The sequence below is a fragment of the Arachis hypogaea genome, chromosome 16 (assembly GCF_003086295.3).
Source record: "Arachis hypogaea cultivar Tifrunner chromosome 16, arahy.Tifrunner.gnm2.J5K5, whole genome shotgun sequence".
Classification (NCBI taxonomy): domain Eukaryota; kingdom Viridiplantae; phylum Streptophyta; class Magnoliopsida; order Fabales; family Fabaceae; genus Arachis; species Arachis hypogaea.
The window spans coordinates 42,284,874-42,299,290 of NC_092051.1; the positions used below are offsets into that span (position 1 = coordinate 42,284,874).

Sequence of the window (14,417 nt, forward strand, 5' to 3'; positions counted from 1 at the left end):
CAATTAGAGGTGTCCAGAGTTCTTAAGCACACTCTTCTTTTAGCTTTGGACCTTGACTTTAACCGCTCAGTCTCAAGTTTTCACTTGACACCTTCACGCCACAAGCACATGGTTAGGGACAGCTTGGTTTAGCCGCTTAGACCAGGATTTTATTCCTTTAGGCCCTCCTATCCACTGATGCTCAAAGCCTTGGGATCCCTTTTATTTGCCCTTGCCTTTTGGTTTTAAGGGTTATTGGCTTTTCCTGCTTGTTTTTTTTTTTCTGCAAGCTTTGTTCTTTGCTGCTTTTTCTTGCTTCAAGAATCATTTTTATGATTTTTCAGATTATCAATAACATGTCTCATGTTCATCATTCTTTCAAGAGCCAACATATTTAATAGTCTTAAACAAAAAATTCAAAAGACATATGCATTGTTCAAGCATTCATTCAGAAGACAGAAAGCATTGCCACCACATTTAACTAATTAGAATTTCTCTTATTAAAACTCGAAATTTTATTGCCTCTTATTCAAAAGATCTACTACTTTATTCATGTTTGCTGATGATGGGAAAAATAAACTATAGCTTAATTGGAGATAAAATCAAAATAGATACTAATTACTACTATATGACTCCTAAGGTAAACTTCTATAAGGACACTGTCACAGAGTTAAGGCAGAAATTGGAAATTAACAACCTTTATTCTGGGGGAACGGGGGTTCCTCTGATCCTTGGGGTGCTTGGTCCTACAAGAGAAGACTTTTGGCGCTTCAATTCCCTTAAGTCACGCCCTTGCTCCTCTTGTTCTTTAAACATATAGGTCAGCATTTGACTGTGTTCCTTCTGTTCTTTTATTATTTACTCCATAGCTTCCCGTATCTTGGTAACAGACGTCTCAAGATACTCCCAGTATTCAGATTGAGGGATCTCTGGGAGGAATTCCTGTGCTCTCTTCTTGATGGGATCCTCCTGTGCTTGTTGTTTTTCCATTGATGCTTTGGTAATAGGCTTCTCAATTGGGATATACTCAGTTATTCCCATCCTTACTCCAGCGTCCTTGCAAAGCAGAGAAATCACGCTTGGATAAGCCAACCTGGCCTCTTTAGAATTTTTGTTAGCAATTTTGTAGAGTTTAGTTGAAATCAGCTGATGAACCTCCACTTCCTTTCCCATCATGATGCAATGGATCATCACTGCTCTTTTAACTGTGACTTCAGAACGGTTGCTAGTGGGCAACAGAGAACGCCCAATAAAGTCCAGCCATCCTCTGGCGACTGGTTTGAGATCCTCTCTCTTGAGTTGATTTGGGACACCTTTTGTGTTGGTGGTCCACCTGGCTCCAGGGATACATATGTCCTCTAGAATCTTATCCAGGTCAATGTCTGCTCTCATCATCCTCCTGTTGAAGGAGTCTGGATCATCCTTTAGCTAAGGTAGCTTTAAGATCTCTCTGATCTTGTCAGGGGTGGTATGAACAATCTTTCCTCTGACCATGGTCCAAAATTCATAGAAGGCAGTTCCAGATAGTTTTTGCTTGTCAGTCTGCCACATATTAGCATAGAACTCCTGGACCATGTTCCTTCCTACTTTCGTTTCAGGATTAGCTAGGACTTCCCAGTTCCTGATTCGAATTTGCTCCTGGATCTCCGGGTATTCATTTTCTTTCAGATCGAATCTAACTTCCGGGATCACTGATCTCAGACCCATTACTTTAAGATAATGGTCTGAATGTTCTTTAGATAAGAACTTCCCTTGATTCCAAAGTGGTTTTGGAACGCTCTCTTTCTTGCCTCTTGGAGTGGGTTGTTTTCCTTTAGGAGCCATGATCTTAGTGATCTCGGATAAACACACCAAACTTAGAGGTTTGCTTGTCCTCAAGCAAAAGAAAAGAAAGGAGAGGGATAGAAGGAGAGCTAGGTGCAATTGTTGATGGAGGAGGAGGGAGGCCGAACCCAAATTTAAAGGGATGGGGGGTGGGTTTTCGAAAAATTGGAAAAGATAAGATAAAAAGATTGAGTTGAAAAAGATAAGATAGAAGATATAGTTTAATTTTGAAAAGATATGATAGATTTTTGAAAAAGATAAATCTGAATTTTGAAAAAGATAATATGGAGATTTGAAAAAGATATGGATTAGTTGAAAAGATTTTTGAGTGAAAAAGATAGATTCGTTTTCAGAAAAGATTTGAAAAGAGTTTGGATTGAATTTGGAAAGAGGGATTTTTAGAAATTAAGGATTTTAGAAATCAGGGTTCTTAACATGTTCATGTAAAAATCATGCATTGAAACATAAAATTTGAAATTAAAATGGAAATACGTGTGGAAAAATGAATTTGGCTTCTCCCTGCTGTCCTGGCGTTTGAACGCCCAAACACAGCCAGTTTTGGGCGTTCAGCGCCCAAATGCTGCTCTCCTGGGCGTTCAACGCCCAACTGCTGCCATTACTGCCGTTCAACGCCCAGTGGGTGCCCCTTTCTGGCGTTGAACGCCCAGATTGCTACCATTACTAGCGTTCAACGCCCAGTGGATGCCCATTTTGGGCGTTGAATGCCCAAAATATACCTTTACTGGCGTTTTCTTGCCAGTGAGCTCTTTTTCTCTGTTTTGTGTGCCGAGGTCTTCTGTAAATGATTATTTACCTTGTTATCAATGAACTCTATATAAACAAATAAAAATAAAAATAGAAATAGGGCAAAATGCTTAGAGGATTGTTGCCCCATGGCTGGGTTGCCTCCCAGCAAGCGCTTCTTTATTGTCTTTAGCTGGACCTTGCTGAGCTTTTAATCTAGCTTCAGCCTTGAGCATTCTTGCTCAATGTTGCCTTCAAGATAATGCTTGATTCTCTGTCCATTGACAATGAACTTCTTATCAGAATCAATATCTTGAAGCTCCACATAACCATATGGTGATATACTTGTAATCACGTATGGTCCCCTCCACCGGGATTTCAATTTCCCGGGGAATAGCCTGAGTCTAGAGTTAAACAACAGAACCTTCTGTCCTGGTTCAAAGATTCTAGATGACAGCTTTCTGTCATGCCACTTTTTTTATTTTTCTTTATAAAGCTTGGCATTTTCGAAAGCTGTGAATCTGAATTCCTCTAGCTCATTTAGCTGGAGCAGTCGTTTTTCTCCTGCTAGTTTGGCATCAAAGTTTAGGAATCTGGTTGCCCAGTAGGCCTTATATTCCATATAGGGGTCTTGAATGCTGTCCTGTAAGCCCACAGAGCATCATCCAAGCTCCGTGCCCAATCTTTTCTACGGGTACTTACTGTCCATTCCAGGATTCTCTTTAATTCTCTATTAGAGACTTCAGCTTGCCCATTGGTTTGTGGATGATATGGAGTGGCTATCTTGTGGCGAATTCCATACCGAACCATGGCAGAGTAAAGCTGTTTATTGCAGAAGTGAGTGCCCCCATCACTGATTAGTACTCTAGGGACACCAAACCTGCTAAAGATATGTTTCTGGAGGAACTTCAGCACTGTTTTAGTATCATTGTTGGGTGTGGCAATAGCCTTAACCCATTTTGATACATAGTCAACTGCCACCAGAATATAAGTGTTTGAGTATGATGGTGGGAAAGGTCCCATGAAGTCAATTCCCCATACGTCGAACAACTCAATTTCCAAGATTTCTTGTTGAGGCATGGCGTAACCATGAGGCAGATTACCAGCTCTTTGGCAACTGTCATAGTTACGTACAAACTCTCAGGAATCTTTATAGAGTGTGGCCCAATAGAAGCCACATTGGAGGACCTTGGTGGCTGTTCGCTCACCTCCGAAATGGACTCCATATTGAGATCCGTGGCAATGCCACAGGATCCTCTGAGCTTCTTCTCTAGGCACACACCTACGGATAATTCCGTCTGCACATCTCTTAAAGAGATAAGGTTCATCCCACAAGTAGTACTTTGCATCAGTAATTAATTTCTTCTTTTGTATCCTGTTGTACTCCTTGGGTATGAACCTTGCAGCTTTATAGTTTGCAATATCGGCAAACCATGGTGCTTCTTGAATGGCAAATAAATGCTCATCAGGAAACGTCTCAGAGATCTCAAGAAAGGGGAGGGACATCCCTTCCACTGGCTCTATCCGGGACAGATGATCAGCCACTTGGTTCTCTGTCCCTTTTCTGTCTCTTATTTCTATATCAAACTCTTGCAGAAGCAATATCCATCTGATGAGCCTGGGTTTTGAATCCTACTTTGTGAGTAGATATTTAAAAGCAGCATGGTCAGTATACACAATCACTTTTGATCCAACTAAGTATGATCTGAACTTGTCAATGGCGTAAACCACTGCAAGTAATTCTTTTTCTGTGGTTGTGTAATTTTTCTGGGCATCATTTAGAACGCGACTGGCATAATAAATGACATGCAGAAGCTTGTCATGCCTCTGTCCCAATACTGCACCAATGGCATGATCACTGGCATCACACATTAGCTCAAATGGTAATGTCCAGTCTGGTGCAGAAATTACTGGTGCTGTGACCAGCTTAGCTTTCAGCGTTTCAAACGCCCGCAGGCACTCTGTGTCAAACACAAATGGCGTGTCAGCAGCTAGCAGATTCCTTAGAGGTTTTGCGATTTTTGAAAAATCCTTTATAAACCTCCTATAGAATCCTGCATGCCCCAGAAAGCTTCTGATTGCCTTAACATTGGCAGGTGGTGGTAATTTTTTAATTACCTCTATTTTTGCTTGATCCACCTCTATTCCCTTGTTTGATATTTTATGCCCAAGAACAATTCCTTCAGTCATCATGAAGTGACACTTTTCCCAGTTTAAAACTAGGTTGGTCTCTTGGCATCTTTTCAGAACAAGTTTCAGGTGATCAAGACAGGAGCTGAATGAGTCTCCATATACTGAGAAGTCATCCATGAAGACTTCCAGAAATTTTTCCACCATGTCAGAGAAAATAGAGAGCATGCATCTCTGGAAGGTTGCAGGCGCATTACATAGCCCAAATGGCATCCTTCTATAAGCAAACACTCCGGATGGACATGTGAATGCTGTTTTCTCTTGATCCTGGGGATCTACTGCAATCTGGTTATAGCCTGAGTAGCCATCCAAAAAGCAGTAATAATCATGACCTGCTAGTCTTTCTAGCATCTGGTCTATGAATGGTAAAGGAAAATGATCCTTTCTGGTGGCTGTATTGAGTCTTCTGTAGTCAATACACATGCGCCACCCTGTAACTGTTCTTGTAGGAACCAGTTCATTTTTTTCATTATGAATCACTGTCATGCCTCCCTTTTTTGGGATGACTTGAACAGGGCTCACCCAGGGGCTATCAAAAATGGGATAAATAATCCCAGCCTCCAGTAATTTGGTGACCTCTTTCTGCACCACTACTTTCATGGCTGGATTTAGCCGCCTCTGTGGTTGCACCACTGGTTTGGCATTATCCTCCAATAAGATTTTGTGCATGCATCTAGCTGGGCTTATGCCCTTAAGGTCACCTATGGACCACCCAAGAGCTGTCTTGTGTGTCCTTAGCACTTGAATAAGTGCCTCCTCTTCCTATGAATTTAAAGCAGAGCTTATGATCACTGAAAAAGTGTCACCTTCTCCCAGAAACACATATTTCAAGGATGGTGGTAATGGCTTGAGCTCGGGTTTAGGAGGTTTTTCCTCTTTCAGAAGAAGGTTCAGAGGCTCTTTCATGTCCTCTAAATCCTCCAAATCAGGCTGAACACCTTTCTTGGAGTTGAACGCCAGTTTTTATGCCAGTTTAGGCGTTCAACTCCAGCTTTTGATCCTTTTCTGGTGCTGGAGTGATTTCAGGTATTTTCTGGTTGAAATTGAGGGACTTGAGCAAAAATCAGATTCAGAGGTTGAAGAAGGACTGCTGAGGCTGTTGGATTCTGACCTCCCTGCACTTAAAGTGGATTTTCTAGAGCTACAGAACTCAAAATGGCGCGCTTTTAATTGAGTTGGAAAGTAGACATCCGGGGCTTTCCAGCAATGTATAATAGTACATATTTTGGCCAAGAATAGACGACGTAAACTGGCGTTCAACGCCAGCTTTCTACCCAAATCTGGCGTCCAGCGCCAGAAAAGGAGCCAAAACCAGAGTTGAACGCCCAAACTGGCACAAAAGCTGGCGTTCAACTCCAAGAAAGACCTCTACACGTGCAACACTCAAAGCCCAGCCCAAGCACACACCAAGTGGGCCCCGAAAGTGGATTTATGCATTAATTACTTACTTCTGTAAACCCTAGTAGCTAGTTTATTATAAATAGGACCTCTTACTATTGTATTAGACATCTTTGGTCTCAGTTTTAATCTTTTGATCATCTTAGGATCTTAGGATCATCTTTGAACACATTGTTCTTAGACCATGGGGGCTGGCCATCTCGGCCATGCCTGGACCTTCACTTATGTATTTTTAACGGTAGAGTTTCTACACTCCATAGATTAAGGTGTGGAGCTCTGCTGTTCCTCAAAGATTAATGCAAAGTATTACTGTTTTCTATTCAATTCATCTTATTTCACTTCTAAGATATTCATTCGTACTTCAATCTGAATGTGGTGAACGTGACAATCATCATCATTCCCTATGAACGCGTGCCTGACAACCACTTCCGTTCTACCTTCGACTGAATGAGTATCTCTTAGATCTCTTAATCGGAATCTTCGTGGTGTAAGCTAGAATGATGGCGGCATTCAAGAGAATCCGAAAAGTCTAAACCTTGTCTGTGGTATTCCGAGTAGGATTCAATGATTGAATGACTGTGACGAGCTTCAAACTCGCGAATGCTGGGCGTTAGTGACAAACGCAAAAGGAGGGTGAATCCTATTCCAGCATGATCGAGAACCGACAGATGATTAGCCGTGCTGTGACAGAGCATGTGAGCATATTTTTCACTAAGAGGAGGGGATGTAGCCACTGACAACGGTGATGCCCTTGCATAAAGCCAGCCATGGAAAGGAGTAAGACTGATTGGATGAAGATAGCAGGAAAGCAGAGGTTCAGAGGAACGAAAGCATCTCCATTAGCTTATCTAAAATTCCTACCAATGAATTACATAAGTATTTCTATCCCTATTTTATTATATTAAATTCGAAAACACCATTATCAATTTATATCTGCCTAACTGAGATTTGCAAGGTGACCATAGCTTGCTTTATACCAACAATCTCCGTGGGATTCGACCCTTACTCACGTAAGGTATTACTTGGACGACCCAGTGCACTTGCTGGTCAGTTATACGGAGTTGTGAACCATGGTCTTGGCATCATGTTTTTGGCGCCATTTCCAGGGAAAGAAAGAGCAATGAATTTTACATAATTAAAGTGTAATCACGATTTCGCGTACCAAGTTTTTGGCGCCGTTGCCGGGGATTGTTTGAATATGGACAACTGATGGTTCATCCTGTTGCTCAGATTAGGTAATTTTCTTTTTGTTTTCTTTTCAAAAAAATTTCAAAAAATATTTCAAAATTTTCTCACCTGTTTTCGAAAAAATTTTAGATTCAAAATTTTTAAGAATGAATTCTAGTGTTTCATAAAGCATGTGAAGCCTGGCTGGCTGTAAAGCCATGTCTAAATTCTTTTGGACTGAAGCTTCCAACCATCAGCTGTTATACGACTGTAGGGTATGCCAGGCATGTCATGTCTGAATTACATGCTGAAGCTTGGCTGGCCATTGGCCATGTCTAGTGTTTTGGACTGGAGCTTTCATTGAAAGCTTGGCTGGCTAGTGAGCCATATCTAATTCCTGGACTGAAGCTTTAGACTAAGAATGCAAGATTCCTGGAGTTCATATTAAAAATTTTGGAATCCTTATTTTTATTTTTCACAAAAAAATTTCAAAAAAATACAAAAAAATTTAGAAAATCATAAAAATCAAAAATTATTTTGTGTTTCTTGTTTGAGTCTTGAGTCATATCATAAGTTTGGTGTCACTTGCATATGCATCTTGCATTTTTCGAAAATTTCATGCATTCATAGTGTTCTTCATGATCTTCAAGTTGTTCTTGGTAAGTCTTCTTGTTTGATCTTGATGATTTTTTGTTTTGTGTCTTTTCTTGTTTTTCATATGCATTCTTGAATTCTTAGTGTCTAAGCATTAAAGAATTCTAAGTTTGGTGTCTTGCATGTTTTCTTTGCATTAAAAATTTTTCAAAATTGTGTTCTTGATGTTCATCATGATCTTCATAGTGTTCTTGGTGTTCATCTTGACATTCATAGCATTCTTGCATGCATTCATTGTTTTGGTCTAAAAATTTCATGCATTGCATCTTTTTAGTGTTTTTCTCTCTCATCATAAAAATTCAAAAAAATCAAAAAAAAAAATCTTTCCCTTTTTCTCTCATCAAATTCGAAAATTTGGATTGACTTTTTCAAAAATTTTTAAAATCAAATTGTTCCTCATGAGTCAAATCAAATTTTCAATTTGAAAATCTTATGTTTTTCAAAATCTTTTTCAAAAATCAAATCTTTTTTCAAAATTCTTAGTTATTTTCGAAATTTTCAAAAATATTTTTCAAAAAATCTTTTTCTTAATTTTATATCAAATTTTCAAAAATAACATAATCAATTAATGTTTTGATTCAAAAATTTGAAGTTTGATACTTACTTGTTAAGAAAGATTCAAACTTTAAGTTCTAGAATCATATCTAGTGATTTCTTATGAATCAAGTCATTAATTGTGATTTTAAAAATCAAATCTTTTTCAAAACTAATTTCTATCATATCTTTCCTAAAATATCTTCTTATCTTATCTTTTTCAAAAATATGATTTCAAAAATATCTTTTCTAACCTCCTAACTTCTTATCTTTTCAAAATTTGTTTCAACTAAGTAACTAACTTTTTGTTTATTTCTTATCTTTTTTCAAAACCACCTAACTAACTCTCTCTCTCTCTCATTTTTGAAAATATCTTCCCCCTTTTTCAAAATTTCTTTTTAATTTATTAATTATTTTAATTTTTAAATCTTAATTTTCGAAAATTACTAACATTTTTCAAAAACTATTTTCAAAAATCACTAACTCCTTTTCAAAAATAATTTTCGAAAATTCCCTCCTTCTCTCTCATCTTATTTTATTTATTTATTTATTCATCTACTAACATCTCTTCCTCAAATCATCACCAAATTCGAACCCCCTCTTCTATCTGTGTTCGAATTTCTTCTTCTTTTCTTCTACTAACAATAAGGAACCTCTTTACTGTGACATAGAGGATTCCTCTTCTTTTCTTTTTCTCTCCTTTTTCTTATGAGCAGGGACAGAGAAAAAGGCATTCTTGTTGAAGCTGATCCAGAACCTGAAAGGACTCTGAAGAGAAAATTAAGAGAAGCTAAATTACAACAATCCAGAGACAACTTGATTGAAAATTTCGAACAAGTAAAGGAGATGGCAGCCGAACCCAACAACAATGCAAGGAGAATGCTTGGTGACTTTACTGCACCAAATTCCAATTTACATGGAAGAAGCATCTCCATTCCTGCCATTGGAGCAAACAACTTTGAGCTAAAACCTCAATTAGTTTCTCTGATGCAGCAGAACTGCAAGTTTCATGGACTTCCATCTAAAGATCCTTTTCAGTTCTTAACTGAATTCTTGTAGATATGTGATACTGTTAAGACTAATGGAGTAAATCCTGAAGTCTACAGGCTCATGCTTTTCCCTTTTGCTGTAAGAGACAGAGCTAGATTATGGTTGGATTCTCAACCCAAAGACAGCCTGAACTCTTGAGATAAGCTGGTCACGGCTTTCTTAGCCAAGTACTTTCCTCCTCAAAAGCTGAGCAAGCTTAGAGCTGATGTTCAAACCTTCAGACAGAAAGAAGGTGAATCCCTCTATGAAGCTTGGGAAAGATACAAACAGTTGACCAAAAAGTGTCCTTCTGACATGCTTTCAGAATGGACCATCCTGGATATATTCTATGATGGTTTATCTGAGCTATCAAAAATGTCACTGGACACTTATGCAGGTGGATCCATTCACCTAAAGAAAACGCCTGCAGAAGCTCAAGAACTCATTGACATGGTTGCTAATAACCAGTTCATGTACACTTCTGAAAGGAATCCTATGAATAATGGGACGCCTATGAAGAAGGGAGTTCTTGAAGTTGATACTCTGAATGCCATATTGGCTCAGAATAAAATATTGACTCAGCAAGTCAATATGATCTCTCAGAGTCTGCATGGAATGCATGCTGCATCCAACAGTACTCAAGAGGCTTCTTATGAAGAAGAAGCTTATGATCCTGAGAACCCTGCAATAGCAGATGTGAATTACTTAGGTGAACCTTATGGAAACACCTATAACTCATCATGGAGAAATAATCCAAATCTCTCATGGAAGGATCAAAAGCCTCAACAAGGCTTTAATAATGGTGGAAGAAACAGGTTTAACAATAATAAACCTTTTCCATCATCCACTCAGCAACAGACAGAGAACTCTGAACAAAATACTCCTAATTTAACAAACTTAGTCTCTGATCTATCCAAGGCCACTGTGAGTTTCATGAATGAAACAAGGTCTTCCATTAGAAATTTGGAAGCACAAGTGGGCCAGCTGAGTAAAAGGATCACTGAAATCCCTCCCAGACACTTTGTTTTCCAGTATTACCACCGGATACATAAATGCCACAGACACATAATTGGGTGAACCTTTTCAGATTGTGACTCAGCTTTGCTAAAGTCCCCAATTAGAGGTGTCCAGGATTCTTAAGCACACTCTTTTTTTTTTTGCTTTGGACCTTGACTTTAACCGCTCAGTCTCAAGTTTTCACTTGACACCTTCACGCCACAAGCACATGGTTAGGGACAGCTTGGCTTTGATCTATTTTTTTGCTTTAACACAACCCCATAAACACTCTTCCCCATCACCTTCTCACCACTCTCTTTGCTATGGATCATGATGGCCCGGTCTATAGTAACTTCAGACCGGTTGCTAGTGGGAATGATTGAGCATTGAATGAACTCCAACCATCCTCTAGCTATAGGCTTGAGGTCCAATCTTCTTAGTTGAACCGGCTTGCCTTTGGAGTCAATCTTCCATTGAGCTCCTTCCACGCATATGTCCATAAGGACTTGGTCCAACCTTTGATTAATGTTGACCCTTCTAGTGTAGGGGCGTTCATCTCCTTGCATCATGGGCAAGTTAAACGCCAACCTCACATTCTCCGGACTAAAATCTAAGTATTTCCCCCGAACCATTGTAACATAGTTCTTTGGATCCGGGTTCATACTTTGATCATGGTTCTTGGTGATCCATGTATTAGCATAGAACTCTTGAACCATTAGGATGCCGACTTGTTGGATGGGATTTGTTAGAACTTCCCAACCTCTTCTTTGAATTTCATGTCGGATCTCCGGATACTCATTTCTTTTGAGTTTGAAAGGGACCTCAGGGATCACCTTCTTCTTGGCCACAACATCATAGAAGTGGTCTTGATGGGCTTTGGAGATGAACCTTTCCATCTCCCATGACTCGGATGTGGAAGCTTTTGTTTTCCCTTTCCCCTTTCTAGACGATTCTCCGGTCTTAGGTGCCATCAATGGTAATGGAAAAACAAAAAAATTATGCTTTTACCACACCAAACTTAGAATATTGCTCGCCCTCGAGCAATAAACAAGAGAATAGAAGAAGAAGAAGAAGAAATATGGAGAGGGAGAGGGAGATGTGGTTTCGGCCAAGAGGAGTGTAGAGGGATGTGTTGTGTGAATTTGATGAAGAATGGAGGTCTTTATATAGGGAAGGGAGGGGGAAAAGGTTTCGGCCATATGGGTGGGTTTGGGTGGGAAAGTAGTTTTGAATTTTGAAGGTAGGTGGAGTTTATGAGGTAGGTTTATGGGGAAGAGTGGATGGATGTGAGTGGTGAAGAGGTGATGGGGAAGAGTGTTTATGGGGTTGTGTGAAAGAGAGTGGTGAGAAGAAGTGAGTGGAGGTAGGTGGGGATCCTGTGGGGTCCACAGATCCTGAGTGGATCCTGTGGGGTCCACAGATCCTGAGGTGTTCAAGGAATTACATCCCTGCACCCATTAGGCATGTAAAAATGCCTTTGTACCCAACTCTCGGCATTCAGCGCCAGGTTGGTGGCCATTTTGGGCGTTCAACACCCATTTGTGTGCCATTTCTGGCGTTGAACGCCAGAACCATGCCTGTTCTGGCGTTCAGCGCCCAGAAGCTGCCCATTTTGGGCGTTCAGCGCCAGAACCATGCTCTGTTCTGGCGCTGAACGCCAGACAGATGCTCCTCCAGGGTGTGATTTTTCTTCTGCTGTTTTTGATTCCGTTTTCAATTTTTATATTTATTTTGTGACTCCACATGATCATGAACCTAATAAAACATGAAAAACAAGAATAATAGAGTTAGATAAATAAACATTGGGTTGCCTCCCAACAAGCGCTTCTTTAATGTCAATAGCTTGACAGTGGGCTCTCATGGAGCCTCACAGATGTTCAGAGCATTGTTGAGACTCTCCAACACCAAACTTAGAGTTTGGATATGGGAGTTCAACACCAAACTTAGAGTTTGGTTGTGGCCTCCCAACACCAAACTTAGAGTTTGACTGTGGGGGCTCTGGTTGAATCTGCTTTGAGAGAAGCTTTTTCTGCTTCCTCTCCATGGTTGCAGAGGGAGATCCTTGAGTTTTAAACACAAGGGAGTCCTTATTCCATTGAAGGACTATTTCACCTCTGTCAACATCAATCACAGCTCTTGCTGTGGCCAGGAAAGGTCTTCCTAGGATGATGGATTCATCCTCTTCCTTTCCAGTATCCAGGACTATGAAATCAGCAGGGATGTAAAGGCCTTCAACCTTTGCTAACACGTCCTCTACTTGTCCATAAGCCTGTTTTCGTGAACTGTCTGCCATCTCTAATGAGATTTTAGCAGCTTGCACCCCATAGATTCCCAGTTTCTCTATTACAGAGAGGGGCATGAGGTTTATTCCTAAACCAAGGTCACACAGAGCCTTAAAGATCATGGTGCCTATGGTACAAGGTATTATGAACTTTCCAGGATCCTGTCTCTTCTGAAGCAATGTCAGTTGATCCAGATCACTTAGTTCATTGATGAACAAGGGAGGTTCAACTTCCCAAGTATCAATGCCAAATAATTTGGCATTCAGCTTCATGATTGCACCAAGAAACTTGGCAGTTTGCTCTTCAGTAACATCCTCATTCTCTTCAGAAGAGGAATACTCATCAGAGCTCATGAAGGGCATAAGGAGGTTCAATGGAATCTCTATGGTCTCTAGATGAGTCTCAGATTTCTTTGGTTCCTCAGAGGGAAGCTCCTTATTGATCACTGGACGTCCCAGGAGGTCTTCCTCCTTGGGATTCACGTCCTCCTCTCCCTCATTGGGTTCGGCCATTTTGCTTATGTCAATGGCCTTGCACTCTCCTTTTGGATTCTCTTCTGTATTGCTTCGGAGAGTACTGGGAGGGATTTCAGTGATCCTTTTACTCAGCTGGCCCACTTGTGCTTCCAAATTTCTAATGGAAGACCTTGTTTCATACATGAAACTCACAGTGGCCTTGGATAGATCAGAGACTAAGTTTGTTAAATTAGAAGTATTTTGTTCAGAGTTCTCTGTCTGTAACTGAGTGGATGATGGAAAAGGTTTATTATTGTTAAACCTGTTTCTTCCACCATTATTAAAGCCTTGTTGAGGCTTTTGATCCTTCCATGAGAAATTTGGATGATTTCTCCATGATGAGTTATAGGTGTTTCCATAAGGTTCACCTAAGTAATTCACCTCAGCTATTGCAGGGTTCTCAGGATCATAAGCTTCTTCTTCAGAAGATGCCTCTTGAGTACTGTTGGATGCAGCTTGCATTCCATGCAGACTCTGAGAGATCATATTGACTTGCTGAGTCAATATTTTATTCTGAGCCAATATGGCATTCAGAGTATCAACTTCAAGAACTCCCTTCTTCATAGGTGTCCCATTATTCACAGGATTCCTTTCAGAAGTGTACATGAACTGGTTATTAGCAACCATGTCAATGAGTTCTTGAGCTTCTGCAAGCGTTTTCTTTAGGTGAATGGATCCACCTGCAGAAGTGTCCAGTGACATCTTTGATAGCTCAGATAAACCATCATAGAATATATCTAGGATGGTCCATTCTGAAAGCATGTCAGAAGGACACTTTTTGGTCAACTATTTGTATCTTTCCCAAGCTTCATAGAGGGATTCACCTTCTTTCTGTCTGAAGGTTTGAACATCAGCTCTAAGCTTGCTCAGCTTTTGAGGAGGAAAGTACTTGACTAAGAAAGCCGTGACCAGCTTATCCCAAGAGTTCAGGCTTATCAACTATAAACTTGGTACGCGTAATCGTGATTACACTTTAATTATGTAAAATTCATGGCTCTTTCTTTCCCTGGCAATGGCGCCAAGAACATGGTGCCAATACCATGGTTCACAACTTCGATACAACTAACCAGCAAGTGCACTGGGTCGTCCAAGTAATACCTTACGT

The 14,417-nt window shown here is 40.1% G+C and overlaps 2 non-coding genes across 2 annotated transcripts; one reads left to right on the forward strand and one right to left on the reverse strand.

The window, feature by feature from the left end:
- Positions 1-9,732: 9,732 nt before the first annotated feature.
- Positions 9,733-9,840, reverse strand: LOC112760905 (small nucleolar RNA R71). The gene has a single exon (XR_003181320.1). It is a non-coding gene; the product is annotated as a small nucleolar RNA R71 (small nucleolar RNA).
- A 4,228-nt stretch (positions 9,841-14,068) lies between these two features.
- LOC112760651 (small nucleolar RNA R71) lies at positions 14,069-14,176 on the forward strand. Its single transcript, XR_003181082.1, has one exon. It is a non-coding gene; the product is annotated as a small nucleolar RNA R71 (small nucleolar RNA).
- Positions 14,177-14,417: the final 241 nt, after the last annotated feature.